Source organism: Rosa chinensis, chromosome 5 (genome assembly GCF_002994745.2).
Source record: "Rosa chinensis cultivar Old Blush chromosome 5, RchiOBHm-V2, whole genome shotgun sequence".
Taxonomy (NCBI): domain Eukaryota; kingdom Viridiplantae; phylum Streptophyta; class Magnoliopsida; order Rosales; family Rosaceae; genus Rosa; species Rosa chinensis.
Window position 1 is genome coordinate 77,979,778 of NC_037092.1, and position 17,176 is coordinate 77,996,953.

Below are 17,176 nucleotides of genomic sequence, written 5' to 3' on the forward strand. Positions count from 1 at the left end.
TGATTCTCAATTATAAGCAATTAGCATTTCCTCCAGATTTTGGTTCTTCAATTTTCGATGGCAACAATGATAATTTTATTTAGGTAAAGAAGAAGTTGGAATTCAGTTAAATCCCTTTATCTGTTATGGTTAGTGTATGACTCAATATGGATGCTGATTCTAATAGAAACTTTAACTGTCATAATCCACAGCTCTTGATTAACCCATATTATGAATTTATAACTACAAATAATAGATCGGTTGGACACTTACTTACTTTTTAATTTTTAGCATTTGTGGAATGTTTATTGAGCTACCAGACTTTAGTCATAGAGATGAACAACCCCATAGATATAAAACAGGAAGTTGTTAGGGTGTATGTTAGTTTTTGTCTAAACTTTTCCATAAACCTTTTGTCCTAGGACATCACTGCTTACTCACTCTTATCTTGTGATACATGTACTAAGCTTATATATCAAGGGGCATATTGCCGAAGAATAAATATGGTCATAGGTCTGTGGGGTCTCTTATCTAAAAAATAGAGGAATTCACATAGTTAGTGAAGTTAGCATATAGAATGATCAGTTCTAAGAAATTTTATGATTTTCCGTAATGTTATTGATTTTTGGCAGTCATGCCCTTGCATTAAGCAAAGGTCGTGTATCAGTTTTGCATCTTCTGTGAATATTATCTTAATCCTTGCTCTAGGGATGCCCGTATCCACAGCTCTTTGTTAAACATATTATGAATGATATTAACAGATCTGGGAGACTTGTGCTAATTAATTACTCAATATGTGCTGAGGAATTCACATATGGTACATTTTTCATACCTCTGTTTTTGAATTCTCCAATTGTAACACCACTTCTCAGAAAGCTTAAAGCACATATACTTATTTTTGTATGAATGTATAGCTGCACCATAAGTCCATTATATGATGCAAGAGATCATGTTCTATATACAGTAATCTATGAATTTAATAATTTTTGTTATAGACTAACGTATTTATATGTTCTTACTAGTATTTGTTCATTGCTCTCTTTTGTCTGTCATTTTCGTGTTCCTATGTTCTCAAGTCATAATAGATGTTTAGACTTTGTTTAACTTTCTCACCTTTGCTTGGTCAGGTCACCAACACATTTGACCACGTACTGGTACACATATGGTGTTTCTCAAGTATGCTTATATGATGATTGTTTCTTCCGTTTCCTTACACGTATGAGCTAGGTTGTAATTTTAAGTCTGGAGTTGAATGTCTTGTTATAACACTTTAAATATGATATAACAAAGCTAGGTTGTGTGTGTTTAAAAGATATAATAGAGAAGGTTTTGGTTATGTCTCTTTAATTAGGATCATTACCATGCCTTAGAATATAAGCCCTGTCAATCTAATAGTTTTTTTCTTTCTTATTTGCAGGCATTATATGGGTGAGTCTTTCACCACTGGAACTTGCAAGCATGAGGGAAGTAACTAGAACTTGCATTGCAGTGTACCGGAGGTAGAAAATATTCAGTTCTTTTATTATATATATTCAGTTCTAGCTCATTGATTCATTTGCTTGTGTTTAGGGCATTCCTTCTCAACCTAGCAATAAGGAGTGCAGGTACTTTATCATGCACTACATGAGAGATATCATTGAGGACAAAGGCATGTCATTATTTCCTTCCAAGGTATCAACATAGCTATAAATAGTCATTTGACTCAATTTCTCATAAGTTTGTTATTATGTTCATGCCTCATTCACCAAAATGATTAAGTAATCCCTTTGATATAACAAATCAATTTCAATGGGAGAGGAGAGGCAGCAGCCAATACACTCAAGCAGATAATGATCAAGTGCTAAATGAGTGGGAGAAGTTTGTTGTCAACGTATATGTGCATGAGCCATGAAGTAGCGTGCTTGTTGCTGGTCCATTTTTGCCAAGGAAAGCAACTTTTTTTTGTGCTTCTCTGCTGGAACATTGTCATGCACCATGTGTTAATGTTTTGGAACAATAGATATATATATATATATATATATATGTATCAACTTTTTGATGTCCCAAGTAGATGGCACTACTACAAAAAGTTAATCACACAACACTAATCACACAACGGAATAGAAATCATCTATTGTGTGTTTAAATAAGCTCTATCATACACCGATTTTATTTATATTCTGTTGTGTGACTGTCAACTAAGTGATAACTTTTTGGATTAATTTTAGTTTACCCCCCTGAGGTTTGAGGGTGTCATCATTTCACCCCCTGTACTTTCAATTTTGAATTTTTACCCCCTAAACTTTCCAATTTCAATCAACCGTGTCCAATTTCTACTATTCCATCCAAATTGGACATTAAGTTTGACTTTTGTGGGCTAAAATGGTCATTTCAAAATAAAAAATTTCAAAAAAATAAAAAAAATAATTTATTTTTTTATTTTTATTTTTTTTCTGTTTCTTCATTTTTTTTTTTAAATTTATTTTGTCTTCAACCTATATACCACATGTTATAATAGGTTTATAAAAACAAAAAAAATACTCTACGTGGTTGAAAGCCGCTCGCTGGTCTATGATATTTGTGATATATCTATGATAAAGTGAAGAATTTTAGGATATATCCCCAATAAAATGAAGAAATATTTGTAAAAAATAATTTTACACTTTATCTGTAAATAAATATCAGTATATCCCCAATAAAGTGAAGAAATATCTATGTAAAATCATTTTTGGTCTACGATATTTGTGATATATGTCCAATAAATTGAAGAATTTTATGATATATCCCCAATAAAGTGAACAAATATCTGTAAAAAATGATTTTACACTTTATCTATAAATATCTGTATATCCCCAATAAAGTGAAGAAATATCTGTGTAAAATCATTTTTTACAGATATTTATTTACAGATAAAGTGTAAAATTATTTTTTACAGATATTTTTTTACTTTATTGGGGATATATCCTAAATTCTTCACTTTATCGGAGATATGTCACAAATATCGTAGACCAGCGAGCGGCTTTCAACTACCTCGAGTATTTTTTTGTTTTTATAAACCTATTATAACTTGTGGTGTATAGGTTGAAGACAAAATAAAATATAATAAATAATAAATAAATAAGAAAAACGAAGAAACAGAAAAAAAAAAAAAAATGAAGAAACAAAAAAAAATTAAAAAAGCGAAGAAACCGAAAAAAACTAAAAAACAGAAAAAAATAAAAAAAATTATTTTTTTAAATTTTTTATGTTGAAATGACCATTTTAGCCCTCAAAAGTCAAACGTAACGTCCAATTTGGACGGAATAGTATAAATTGGACACGGCTGATTGAAATTGGAAAGTTTAGGGGGTAAAAATTCAAAATTGAAAGTACAGGGGTGAAATGATGACACCCCCAAACCTCAGGGGGGTAAACTGAAATTAATCCTAACTTTTTTATCAGAACTACATGGCACAACGGAAATGAAGTAATGTCTGTCGTCTGAGTCTTAAAAACTTTAGCGACAGATTTCCCTCCACTTTTGAGTCTTGGTTGGCTCTTGAAACATTGAAATTTGGGCTACTAGGACAACGGGTTTTACTATTTCCGTTGTGTGATTGAAAAACTAAGCATCAAAGTTTGAGGAAGCTTGCTTGAATGTCTTCCCCTAGATAGGCCTAGTGCAAGCTATAGAAATTGTACAACAGATTTAAGATTTTCTGTTGTGTGAACTTGGAACTGAGCAGCAACATTTTGAGCCCAAATGATGTAGGCGCCATGTTTCCCTCCATGATTTCACATTTTGATTTTTAGTGCTGCACTCAGATGACAGTTAGTAAGGTTTGTGTTGTGTGAATAACTTTGAAATTTTTTAGCTAGGTTTAATTGCCATCGTGTCCAAAAGAAAGGAAGAAAAAGAAAGCCTTCCTCTCGACACTTGACGCTCGATGCTTAGCTCTCTCTCAACCCTAAACGAAATCTCAGTCTCTTAAACCTAGAAACCCATCTCTCTTACAAACTCATCTCGATCTCAGTCCTCTTCTTCATAGATTGAAAATTCCAAACAAAGCTGGACAAAAAACCCATCTCCCTTTTGAACCTTTTTCCGGCGAATGCATTCAATTTCAAGCTTTGTACTCCGCTCCTTATTCTCATCCTCTCAGCCTCTTCTCCCACGCCATCACCATCCTCAACAGCCTGAGCCTCGTCCTAGCTAGTTTTGGTTTTTCTCCGCCTCGATTGGTACCTCTGGCTCAGTGACTTGGTGTTCCGGTACTCCAAAAGCGGCGTCGTTTGGGTCCTATCTTGAAATAGAAGACCCCCGTCGTCTGCAGACATTGCTTCCCAGCTTTTCTTCTTCCCTCTTCCTTTCACTCTCATTCTTGGCTTCGCCGCTCACCCTGCTGAATCTAACGGCCAGGTACGTCACTCACCCTTTTGAATTGTACTAAACCCTGCTCTGTCCTAAAAACCCCAAACCCTAAATAAATTGTGTATTTGGGGGTTTTGTAGAGGAAGTGGGTATTGAGAAATGGAACGAGTTCGAGAACGAGTATGCGTTCGTGTATTTGAACCCGGAAAAGGGTTCGAAGAAGGTTTAGGTGAAGTGTCTTGTGATTGATGGAACATTAAGTGTAGATGCTTTGGCTGATGGGGCGTCTCATAACGTTCACTGTGAATTTAAGTAGGTTTTTGCTTTGATTCTGTGTTTGTTTTGGAATTGGGTAGTCTTTGAATTCTTGGTTGTTAATTGGGTTTTGGGTTTTTTCTTTAAACAATTTTGCAGTGTTGGTGATTATGTGCAAGAAAATGAGGGCAGCAATTACTCATCACAGTTTAAGAACTTGGACACCCTAGTGAAGAATCTCAACGCTCAAGTTTTGTTGAAATTGGAGGAGTCTTCCACACCCAAGGCAACAAGGTAAATTCGGGCCCATCTTGTATCTTATTTTGGTTCTGTTATGGAGTTGTTGCGTTTTAAATTACGGAATGCTAAACATGTTCGTTTCAATATGGATTCGATGAGCTAGATTGCTAGTAAGACTGAGTTAGAACAGTTATGTTGAGATACATAAATTTGCATACCAAAGTTTTTGATCGCTGAATGCATTGAACATGCTACTTTTTATCTATTTAATCGTTTTTGTTAGGGAAACTGGCAGTTCAGACTTGACTAATATATCAGCAAATGAGCCTGGGCATGGTGCTGTATCTCCAGGGTATCTCTCTTGCTCTCTCTCCCACACATCCACATGCACATTCACACACTAATTTGGTATTGTACTATAGATTTTGGAGCTGCCATATCCGGTGCAAACAAATTGCATCTTTTCCCAGTAGGGTTGTCTAGCTGGGTAGTCTGTTGGTGTAGCTAATCTAGTATTTGCCCTGCTAATTTTCTGTTATATATATATATATATATAAATAGATATGATATGATATTTGTTTTTATCTATTGTTACTTTTTATTTATTTATGTAATGGTTAAGAGAGAGGAAGGAGTGGGTTTTGGTTGCTGACGGTAGGGGGTGGGGGATGGAAACCAAAAAGAAGAGGAAGAGAACGGGAAAAGGAAAAGGAGAAGAGGGAGATGAAAAGAGGAAGAAGAAACAAAAGAGAGGGGAGGGGAAAGCGACTAGTTGAAAAAGAAAGAAGAATGAGAAGTAGAAAGGAGGAGACGGAGAGGGATTGAGAAGAGAGAATTTGAGAGTTTGGGGTTTTCTCAAAGGCTGCGATTGGGTATTTCTAGATTAGAGGACAGTGAAGCTATAGAATTGTATGAGTTTCGATTGAGTGTTAGAAGAAGAAGGAGGAGGAGGAACGAATAGGAATGAGAGTCTGATTTTTCTGCTCTTGAAACTGAAACTGAGTTTCGGTTGTCTTGCTTTAGTTGAGTGGCTTCTATTTTCTGAATTTGTGTTTCTGTTCTTGATTTTATGTTCTTGTTGTTCATTCTTTATCAATAGCATGTTGTTCCAAATGTGAGGTTACCTTTCAAATAATTGAGTTAGTTTTCCATCTTAATGTTGGACTTCCTTGCTACTGTGAGTGACTTTGTAATTGGAATTTTGCTTTGTTATATCTTTTTTCGATTTTACTATGGAATTCTTTTGGTTTGGGTTATTTGTTGTTTGGTTCTCATTGTTCTATTAGTTGATGAAACGGTGTCCGTGAGATGGTAAGTGTGCAGCTGAGATGGGTTGGTTGTTAACTGGCTTTTTAAATGTTCTTTAATCCTTTAGGATTTGCTTGTGTTTAAGTTAAGGTGTTTCTGCCTTTATGTTTCAATTTCAGTCGAAGGTACATTTTACCTTTTTATTCATTTCTAATGGAAGCCTTTTTGAATTCTGTGGGGGCAGGTTTCTATGCCAATGATTTTATAGTTAAGTTTAAAGTTGTTAATCTAAGTTTTGATTTTTTATAAAACGGTTACAATTTTGATTACTATTTGACAGAAGTTCTTGGCAGTAATTGTATGCCCAGCTCTGATTGTTCAAGGCAACCTATTTAAACGCAATTATCACCCTTTGATGTCTATTCTTAGGAACTAGTATAATCTTCTTGGAAGTTTAGATACCTCTGACTTTTCTTGGAGTTATCTAATTCTATTGAGTGCTGTGACTGTTGTCGAATAATCAGATCATGCATTATTGTGCAGTAGTGCGTACTCTATGTTGTTTTAATTTGTCGATCCCTTTTTATTGATGAACATGTGGAGCAAGAGCAAACTACAGGTCATCGTTGGCATTGTATGTTTGCTTGGACTGACCCTTTTCTTAAAGAAAGTTATCTTTCTTTGGAAATCTATCTTTCTTAACGCAAGGTTACATATGCATTCCAGGTAGCATTTGGTATGGGAATCAACAAACCTGATGGTTAGTATTTGACATCGTCCACCATGTATTTGAGTTTGTCTCTAAGTATACTTTGCTAGTTTGAGAGTATGTCAGGACTTGATACTTTTAACAATATAATTGTCGCCATACTTCCTGTTGGGACACTAATTGGCTAGAATATTCCAAACTACTGTTATCTTTTGTCCATTTATATACACTCTACATACTGTAATAAACTGTCTGAATACTTTTATATAACCTGGAAAGTCCCTCACAGGACATTCCTGACAGTTTTGTTTTTAATTATCTAATATTTTGGCTATTGCTTATAGTCAGGTTTGTCATCCATCACATTGTGAGTAAATCAATGGAAACATACTACCAGGTTTTCTACCGTTCCAGCTAAGCTTACATACTTTTTGAACTTTATCCGTTTTGTAACCTTCTTTGCTGCAGGAAAGTGGTCGTGCTGGTCGAGATGGACTCCCTTCTCAATGCCTACTTTACTTTAGACCTGCTGACATGCCTAGGCAGGTGCTATTTCTACCATTTGCACCTTTTCATTTATAATTCCTAAAACACTGCGTAATGTATATGTATGACCTTCCTTTGAGCAGAGTTCAATGGTCTTCTATGAAAACTCCGGACTGCAGAACCTTTATGACATTGTACGCTATTGTCAGGTAGTGCCCTGCATTATAAGCTTCATATTTAGTGTCAGGGTCCACTTAAACTAGACCTTGCAACAGGTCATGTTTTGCGGGGTTTTGTTGGATCACGTTTATGGTATATGAAAATTAGCCCAACCCAAACATCAACCATGAAGCTAACTATGGAGTAGGGTGAAGCCTAACACAACTCGAAAGTTACCAATTTACTCGTGATATGTGTTGTGACCTGCCTTTTCATTCTGCTGTCCTTCTAGTTATATAATTCCTCAACAATTCTGCCTTGTCCCAAATACATTTTTAATAAATGTGTTAACTGTGTGGTTAACTATTGGTCTATTCTGTTGCAGTCAAAAAGACAATGCCGTCGTAGCTCTTTCTTTTGCCACTTTGCTGAGCCATTACAGGACTGCAACCTCAGACTAATTCTCTCCCTCCAAAATGGAAAGAAGAGCAACTTCTCCGATGACTGCTATTCTTGTTTACATTGCAGTTTTCATGGTTGCTGCTTATTGTTCTTCATCTGTAACAGCTGAAAGAAGCTCCCAATCTTAGACTAGTTCTCACCCTCCATAATTTCAACATAATGTGGTCCGAGGACCATTTCAAAACCTCTGCAGATGGGCAGATCTGGTACCCCTCCCTTGACAATAATGCAGGTAAAAATGATTGAAACTTTGAATATCAATCATTTCAAAGATTAGTTTCCAGGTTCATTGCTAAATCAAGTAGCTGTTATTGACAGGGTACAAGATTCAAATGAAACAGATGTATTGATTTGGTTGGTTTAGCATGAAGCTCAAGTTGGTTGGAGGTGACTCTACTGGCGTTGTGACAGCTTACCATGTAAGTCCCATATTTTAACTTCATTCATTTATGTAAGTAAATCATCTCCTATTTGGAAGTGTGTACAATTATGCACTTGCAGATGTGCTACAATTATGTACAATTTGTATGGATGAGTTTTGAACATATTTCTTGATCGAGGTGAAACTTTTTAGTTGACATGAATGTTAATATCTTTTCTCTGGCAGAAAGAGTGATCCCAGGAATTGAGCTGGTACGGTTAGCGTCATGGTGTTTGCAGTATGAACCTCATGAGAGGCCAAATGCCAAGTCTCTTATGACTACCCTTGTTCTTCTTCAAAAGGAAACTTAGTTCAAGCGAAAAGATATTATATCAGCTTTTGTTTCATGTATAGGTAGCTAGGACTGATTTCTTGTTTGGTACATTATCTATTTTGAATGTATGGATGTTTGAAAAATGGTGATTGAATGATATGGATTAGAGTACTGTTTATGTGTTAATTAGTATCTAATATTCAGTCATACAACACAGTACAAAACCATGTGTTGTATGATGATAAAAGAGTTCAAAATTGAGGCTTCTCCTACAACAGTCACTGGTTGGTACCCAATTTGATTACAATATTCACACAACGGATAACCTTGTTGTTTTGTGAACTAACAACCAACAACAAAAGAAAACAAAATTCTGTTGTGTGAGATTCATAACACACAACAGAAATAAAATGATCACTGTTGTCTGAGTAATCAACAGACAAGGGAGATAATTTTACTTCAGTTGTGTGTTACTTACCTCATACAACAAATATTAAGTTATATCCGTTGTCTGTTATTAGTCTCAAACAACAAATAATGAGTTATATCCGTTGTGTGTTATTAGTCTCAGACAACAAAGAATGAGTTATATCTGTTGTGTGTTATGAATCTCAGACAACAAAGAATGAGTTATATCTGTTGTGTGTTATGAATCTCAAACAACGGCAAATTTCCTTTTCTGTTGTCTGACTGTGCCGCGGCATCCCCGCGCATCCCATGCCAGGCACATGTCTGCGCAGAATTCACACAACGGAAACTAGTATTCTGTTGAGCAAAGTACTATCACACAACGGTGAAATCACCGTTGTCTGATGTTTCAATCACACAACACTCACTTAGACCACGGTGAGCTTGGTCATCACACAACACAAATCCACCGTGATGACCTTTTTGTAGTAGTGTGGGCATGCACTAGAATGCTTCTCTTGTTTAAAATGTTGAGTTCAATGATTAGTGGTTTGCAATGTTTATATTTAATGGTTTGCAATGTTTATATTTGGTATGTAAATGGATCAAATGCACAATTTAATTCAGGAATGGGATATGTTCAAAATAATTAGACAACAAAATAGATACAATGATAATTGTCCGTTGTTTGAATGACCAAAAATAGGGACAACTCACACTGCAATCATTCATATCATACATCGGTTTTTAACAAATCACTGTCTTCTATCTATACTCACACAACAGAAGCAATTAAACTCTGTCGTCCCAGAGTTAATCAGACAACAGTTATAGTCCAAGAACTGAAGTTTGAATATCAGTCAGACAACACACAAAATAAAAGTCTATTGTCCGAGAAGCTCAACATACAATAACTTCAAAACTAGCACTGTTGTCTGAAGGCAGCACCGCAACTATAGGGCAGGTGCACCTGGCATCTGACGAGTATCACACAACATGTTTAACACATACCTATTGTCTGTATGTTTCTCAGACAACTGTGTTCCACCGTTGTCTGAATTTTCATCAGACAACGGCTCGGTCTACAATGGTGGCTCTCCATATCCCACAACAGTTTTCTACCGTCGTCTGATAAGATTTTTGGCATAGTATATAGTTTTTCAAGGCATCAGCATAAGGGACAGTATCGAGGCATCAATGAATAAAAACTACATATATTTATTTGTTTTGAAGCAACATTGACTGAAAGGCAACAAAAATTCAAAGGCAACCCAAAACCTTAAGGCAGCATATGGAGCTATTCATTTGAGCAAATATGGCTACGGAACCATGTTTAGAGACTTATTGTCTCTGCATTATATCCGAAAGTACCGATAATATAGAATCAGGCAACTATTTTCTTGGTAACCAAATTCTCAAGGCAACCATGTTCATTACCATTTAAATATTGAGGCAAACCTTATTACTTGTAGCTAAATTTTAAGGCAACATTTTTTAAAGGCATCAACTGTAGGGACATCTTAATATTCTGAAGCATCAAATTACCAAAGGCAACCGTCAATGTAAATTGACAAAATAATTTCTCAATGTGTTATTCATGATAACACTTTTTTTTTTCAGGCAACTGAGACATCATCTTAATCAAGAGGCAATGGGAATATTGAGAGGCAACAACTTTATTATTTCCGAAGAAACAATAATCTGAAGGCAACATTTCATGATATCCTTTTTTTTTTCTTCCAAAATATAACAAACAAAATCAAATTTAATGCAAATAAAACTAAAATTAATGGTAGCACATAATGTAAACCATTACTACTCCATGCATTATAAGCTGAAAAATTGCACATTATAGTATCAACATTTAAATGCCAATTGAAAAATCATTAGCAATCAAAATTGACAACCATGCAAACTAAATGCAAAGAATAATTGTCATGGTAAAAGTTTAGAACATAATTTTCCAATATAATGCAACAATAAACAAAGAGTGATTGTTTTAGATTTAGGTGAAAAGAATTTCAAAACTCAATAATACTTTTGAAACTCTTCAAAACCATAATATGCACGTTGAAAATATAAACCAATAAAGTGCTTAAGAGAAATGACTTATCTCTAGAAGTTCCATCACATATAATTATTTGTCAAGTAGTACACTTACCAATTTGCTACTATTAATAAAGAGCAAATGAATTTTGAAAATGTAATCTTCATAATGAAACATCCACCAACAGATCTATTCTTAAGATTGTTGGAAAATTTGGTTGATGGATGTTATTTTCGTCATCAGATTTCGTTTCTTACAAAATTTCACAAATATAATATTTTATTAGTAAATAAATATAATCACATTAATGTCATAATAAGTTGAAAATAGAAGATCAACACTTCTCTTTTAGATTTACGAGCTGCCATCCAATGATTACTTCAAAAGGAGTTTAAGGTTGAGGTGTGTAAACACTGCCCTTAAGAGTAAATTTTGCCCCTAGGAGACAATATCTCGGTGTAGCAGGTTTGTGGGGCCCTATGCCCCAGGGTATAACAACCTCGATCCTTGTAGGCGTACACTCATAATACTCTGATTGTATTGAACAGCTTGCAACTTTCTTTTTGTGGAACAGATAAATTAAAGGAAGCACATGAATACATTTGAGCTCGGAAAGGAAACAAAGGAGATTGAATTTTTTGTTGTATTTTTTGATTTAGAGATTATATAGGGCAAGGATGATTACTGCAATAACAATTTACCAATAGCAATTAAGATTTGTAACTTATGTAACAGAAATGAATATAATGACATTGATTAGGAAAAATCAAAACTAAAGGTATCAAATAAAGAATGAACCAATATAATTACAGAGTTAACCAAATGAATAATCCAAACTAATGAAATCTTTGAAATAATCACAATCAAAGTCCCTTCGGGGACATCCGATAAAATTGGAAATAATCACAATCAAAGAGAGTTAATGACAGAAAAAGAATTAATGACTATTACTATATACAAATAACGGTTCAAAGGAGGTTTCAAAAATTGCGGGTATTTTGAAATATTCTAATTAAATTCCAACAATAAGTTGGTTACAGCAGCTTCCGGAACTTAACCGAGGAAGACTACTTCATGTTCAAAGAAAGGCGTGCACCAAAGAAGTGAGAATTCGAAGAAAGTATGAGGCCAGTTGGATGATTTAAGCAAGGATGTGCTTATTTGTGCATCCATTGTGCATGAGAGACTGAAGCCTGTGATACATAAAATTCAGATTACAATATGGGAAACAAACATGAAAACAAGAAACACAACAGAAGCAACTAATGCAAGGCATATTAGTTGTCCACCACCAACAACAAATCCACGAGTTCTATTTCTAATTCAAGGATATCACCTAAAATTTCTGCAAACTATCGTTCCGGGATATCCACAAAGAATTTTACAATCCTGAAAATGCTTAGAGAGACAAGCAGGCTGTCATTGTGCCATAGCAAGATGAAAAGAATCATGAAAATGTTAGGATTTGGTTGAATGATCGTTAAGGGTGCTTATTTAAGTCAAGTTGTTAGGGTTTATTTGTTTAAGTCAAAATAAACTCCTATTTATTAGGGGAAGTCTGTTTAATGTTGTTAGGGTTTGTTAGCGTTTACCTATTCCTTAGTTACTCTACCACGATCTCAGGGATGTTGAGAAATGGGCTGCATTGTTGCTTCCTATACTTGTAATGGCTTTATAAGCCAATTTACGTTCATTCAATAATAGAGAATCATTCACCATACTTAAGAATTCTATTATGTGTGATTTGGTTTTCAACATTCTGGTATTAGAGCTCCTGATCATGAGAGAAAAAGAGTAGAGAGAAGGTTAGAGAAATAGAGAAAACACGAAAGGGAGTGAGTGAGGAATGGCTTCAGAGGGCAGCTTTGTTCAGCTAGCCATTCCCAAGTTTGATGGCCATTATGATCACTGGTCGATGTTAATGGAGAACTACTTCCTTCGATCGAAGGAATACTGGAGCTTAGTTGATGGAGGAATCATGGTGGTAGAAGAAGGTGTGGTGCTAAGGGAAACTCAGAAAAAGACGATGGAGGAACAAAGGTTGAAAGACCTTAAGGTTATGCAGATAATGCATCGTACCATTATGGAGACGATACTCAACAAAGACACCACCAAGAACATCTGGGATTCTATGAAACAAAAGTACTCAGAGAGCACGAGAGTAAAAAGGGCACAACTCTAGGCTTTGAGGAAAGAATTCGAAGTGCTCCAGATGAGAGAAGGAGAAAAGGTAGATAATTACTTCGCTCGCACACTTACAATTGCTAATAAAATGAAGGCTCATGGGGAGAAGATGGAGCAAGTTGTGATCATAGAAAAGATTTTAAGGTCTATGACTTCAAAGTTTGATTATATAGTCTGCTCGGTGGAGGAATCAAATGATCTTAACACTCTTACAATAGATGAGCTTCAGAGTAGCCTACTTGTACATGAGCAGCGGATGCGGAGTCACAATGATGAGGAGCAAGTGTTGAAAGTTACAGCTAAAGATAGAAGTGGAATGAGAGGAGAAGGAAGAGGAATGGTGCGAGAAAGAGGCAGAGGCAGAGGTAGAGCTTTCAACAAGGCAACCATTGAATGCTATAAATGCCATCAGCTAGGGCATTTTTAGTACGAGTGTCCCAGATGGGAGAAAACAGCCAACTACGCTGAATTGGACGAAGAGGAAGAGCTACTTCTGATGTCCTATGTGGAGCTCAATAACTCAAGTCAAGAAGGTGTGTGGTTTCTCAACTCAGGCTGTAGTAATCACATGACGGGGAACAAGCAGTGGTTCACACAGTGGGATAAGGAATATAGACACTCGGTGAAGCTAGGGAATAACATGAGGATGGCCATAACTGGTAAAGGAAGTATCAAGTTGCAAATTGGAGGAGTAAAGCAGGTAGTGTCTGATGTTTATTACATTCCTGATTTGAAGAATAACCTGTTTAGTATAGGCCAGCTACAAGAGAAGGGCCTGACCATTTTAATTCAAGATGGAGCATGAAAGGTTTATCACAAGAGAAGGGGACTTATTATGCAAACACAGATGAAGCCAACCGAATATTTGTACTGCTCGTAATTGTGACATCCCAACCATCAACTTGTCTCAAGGCAACTACTTAAGATATCACAGAACTATGGTATCGAAGGTTCGGCCACCTAAGTCACAAAAACCTTCAAACCTTGCAATACAAGAAACTGGTGAGGGGGCTATCTCAGTTCAAGTCCATGAGCAAAGGGTGTACTAGCTGCATGGTGGGAAAACAACATCGTGATGCAATACCAAGAAAAAGCCAGTGGAGAGCATCGGAGAGACTTCAGCTCATACATGCCAATATATGTAGTCCCATAACTCCAATTTCAAATAGTGAGAAAAGGTAAATCTTGAGTTTTATTGATGACTATAGTAGAAGAATATGGGTGTACTTTCTTCCTGAGAAGTGTGAGGCCTTTTCAACATTCAAAGTTTTTAAAAGTCTTGTGGAAAAGGAGCTAGGGTTGTATATTTATTGCCTAAGAACAGATAGAGGTGGTAAGTTCACCTCAAGAGAGTTTAACGACTTATGTAAAGCTCAAGGAATCAAGAGGCAGCTTACTGCTGCTTACACACCCCAGCAGAATGGAGTAGCAGAGCGTAAGATCGTACTATCATGAATATGGTACGATGCTTACTCACAGAGAAGAATATGCCAAAGACTTTCTGGCCGGATGCAGTTAGATGGCTAGTTCATGTTCTCAATACAAGTCCCACCTTGGCTGTGAAAGACAAAACCCCGATAGAGAGCTGGAGTGGTGTTAAGCCAAATGTTGATTATTTTAGGGTTTTTGGCTGTATAGGTCATGTACATGTCCCAGATGCTTGATGATAAGAGTTACAAGGCTGTGTTGCTTGGAGTGAGCGAAGAGTCAAAAGCCTACAAAATTTTTGATCCCATAACCAAGAGAGTTGTGACCAGTAGGGATGTGGTGTTCGAAGAAAATGAGAGCTGGAATTGGGGAAGAAGTGATGAAGAAATCATACTTGATGTGCTTGAGTGGGGAGACAATGAAGAAGAAGAAACCAGTGATGCATCTGGAAGTGAGAGTGGGGCAGATGAAGACCAAAGTGAAGAGGTATCAAGCAGTAGCAGCTCACTTGAAAATAGCACACCAAACTCAACAGAAGAAATGGTACGTGAAGGAAGAACTCGGAGGGTTCCAGTTTGGATGCAAGACTACGAAAGTGGGGAGGGACTCTCTGATGAAGAAAACTTGTATAATTTGGCCATGTTCATCTCCTATGAAGATCCTACGCGTTATGAGGAGGATGCAAGAAGTGGTAAATGGAGGAGTGTAATGGATTTGGAAATTGAGTCAATAGAAAAGAATGAGACGTGGGAGCTGGTTGATCTACCTGTGGGAGCTAAGAATATTGGTGTGAAATGGGTATATAAGACCAAAATGAATGAAAATGGAGAGATTGATAAATGTAAAGCACGTTTGGTGGCCAAAGGCTATGCTCAAGAGTGTGGAATAGATTATAATGAGGTGTTTGCTCCAGTGGCTCATTGGGATACAATTCGGATGGTATTAGCTTTGGCGGCTCAGAGAGGGTGGACTGTGTTCCAATTTGATGTCAAGAGTGCTTTCTTGCACGGAGAGTTGAGTGTGGCAGTTTACATTGATCAGCCTCTAGGTTATGTAAATGAAGGTGAAGAAAATAAAGTCTACAAGCTCAAGAAAGCGTTGTATGGATTGAAGCAGGCATCAAGAGCATGTTATAGCAAGATTGAAGGATATTTCTTCAAGGAAGGCTTCGAGAGATGTAGTTATAAGCATACACTCTTTGTGAAGATTGAGGGAGGAGGTAAAATTTTGATTGTAAGTTTTTATGTTGACGATCTAATTTTTACAGGAAATAATGTGAGTATGATTGAGAATTTCAAGAGCTCTATGAAGCATGATTTGGGGGAGATAAAATATTTTGAGGTATTTTGATCCAAGTCCTTTTTGTTATATAAAAGTTGGATGTAGTCAGCGCATATTTTCTTGTTAATTGCAGTCCATTTGCTTTTTTTAATAGTCCATTTTACCCTTAGAACCAAATAAGGTAAATAATTCAAAATTCACTAATTGAATCACAATTTTAGCTCAATGTTAAATTTCAAATTCAAATTCCATAATCTACAATTCATCAATCAATAATTTTCAGATATACACTAAATACATTCCTATGATATTAATATACCTAAGATGTAGGTATAGAAATATAGAATACTTATATACCTATACTATAGGATGAAAAACATCAGAACAAAATTCAAACATTATTGCTTCAATTGTATCTCTATAGTAGGTATTTAAAGTTGTATGAGATCTGACCTACCTAGACATACGAAGCAGAAAGTGGGAGATATTGAGAAACTTGAATATTTTTAAACTTGTGAATTTTTACCTATACATAAGGCATGTAAATGAGAAACAAAAATATCTAATCAAATTCTAGGATAAATGTTACCTATAACACCATAATTGATTCTATATCAAAGGTAAGCAAAAACTTCTTATCAAGTTCATAACAAAGGTAACTGAGGATTGAAGAAGTCACGTTGATAAGACCTGAAAAAATGAACTAAGAAGGAAGAAGCCAGATAAAAAATATAGATTCAAGAGAAAAAAAAAAAAAGAGAATTGTGTGTTGGAAAGAAGATATGCATGGAAGAAGGAGAGGAAAAAAGAGATGATTTAGTAGAAGAAGGAGAAGAAGAAGAAGAAGTACCTATATATGAGGTATACTGAAATGATGAACTTTTGAGCTCTTAATACATCTACCACAAAAAATTGCATAATATTTACCTTAGAATAAGGTTACAATAGTGGTTGATCAACCAACAAAATACACACACACACACATGTTCCTTTCTAGGTTAAAGGTAAGTTAAGAAAGAAATGTACAAAAAAAAAAATGAAGAAGAAGAAGAAGAAGAATAGCTACCATCCATGGAATGATTTACATGAAAAGAACCATAATCCTATAGGGCCGATACGAAAATACCTTGACCAAGAAAGCTTAATGTTAAAGAAAGAGAACCAAGTTCATATAAAACTTGACATTACAAACAAGAGCCATAACCAGAGAAGCTTTGGTGTTGAAGAAAAACATGATCAAAAAATTGCTTTAGAAAAGATTCTTA

The 17,176-nt window shown here is 35.7% G+C and overlaps 1 long non-coding RNA gene across 1 annotated transcript; it reads left to right on the forward strand.

The window, feature by feature from the left end:
- The first annotated feature begins 7,229 nt into the window (after positions 1-7,229).
- Positions 7,230-7,827, forward strand: LOC112202779. The gene is made up of 3 exons (XR_002937564.2): positions 7,230-7,307; positions 7,391-7,456; positions 7,792-7,827. It is a non-coding gene; the product is annotated as an uncharacterized LOC112202779 (long non-coding RNA).
- Positions 7,828-17,176: the final 9,349 nt, after the last annotated feature.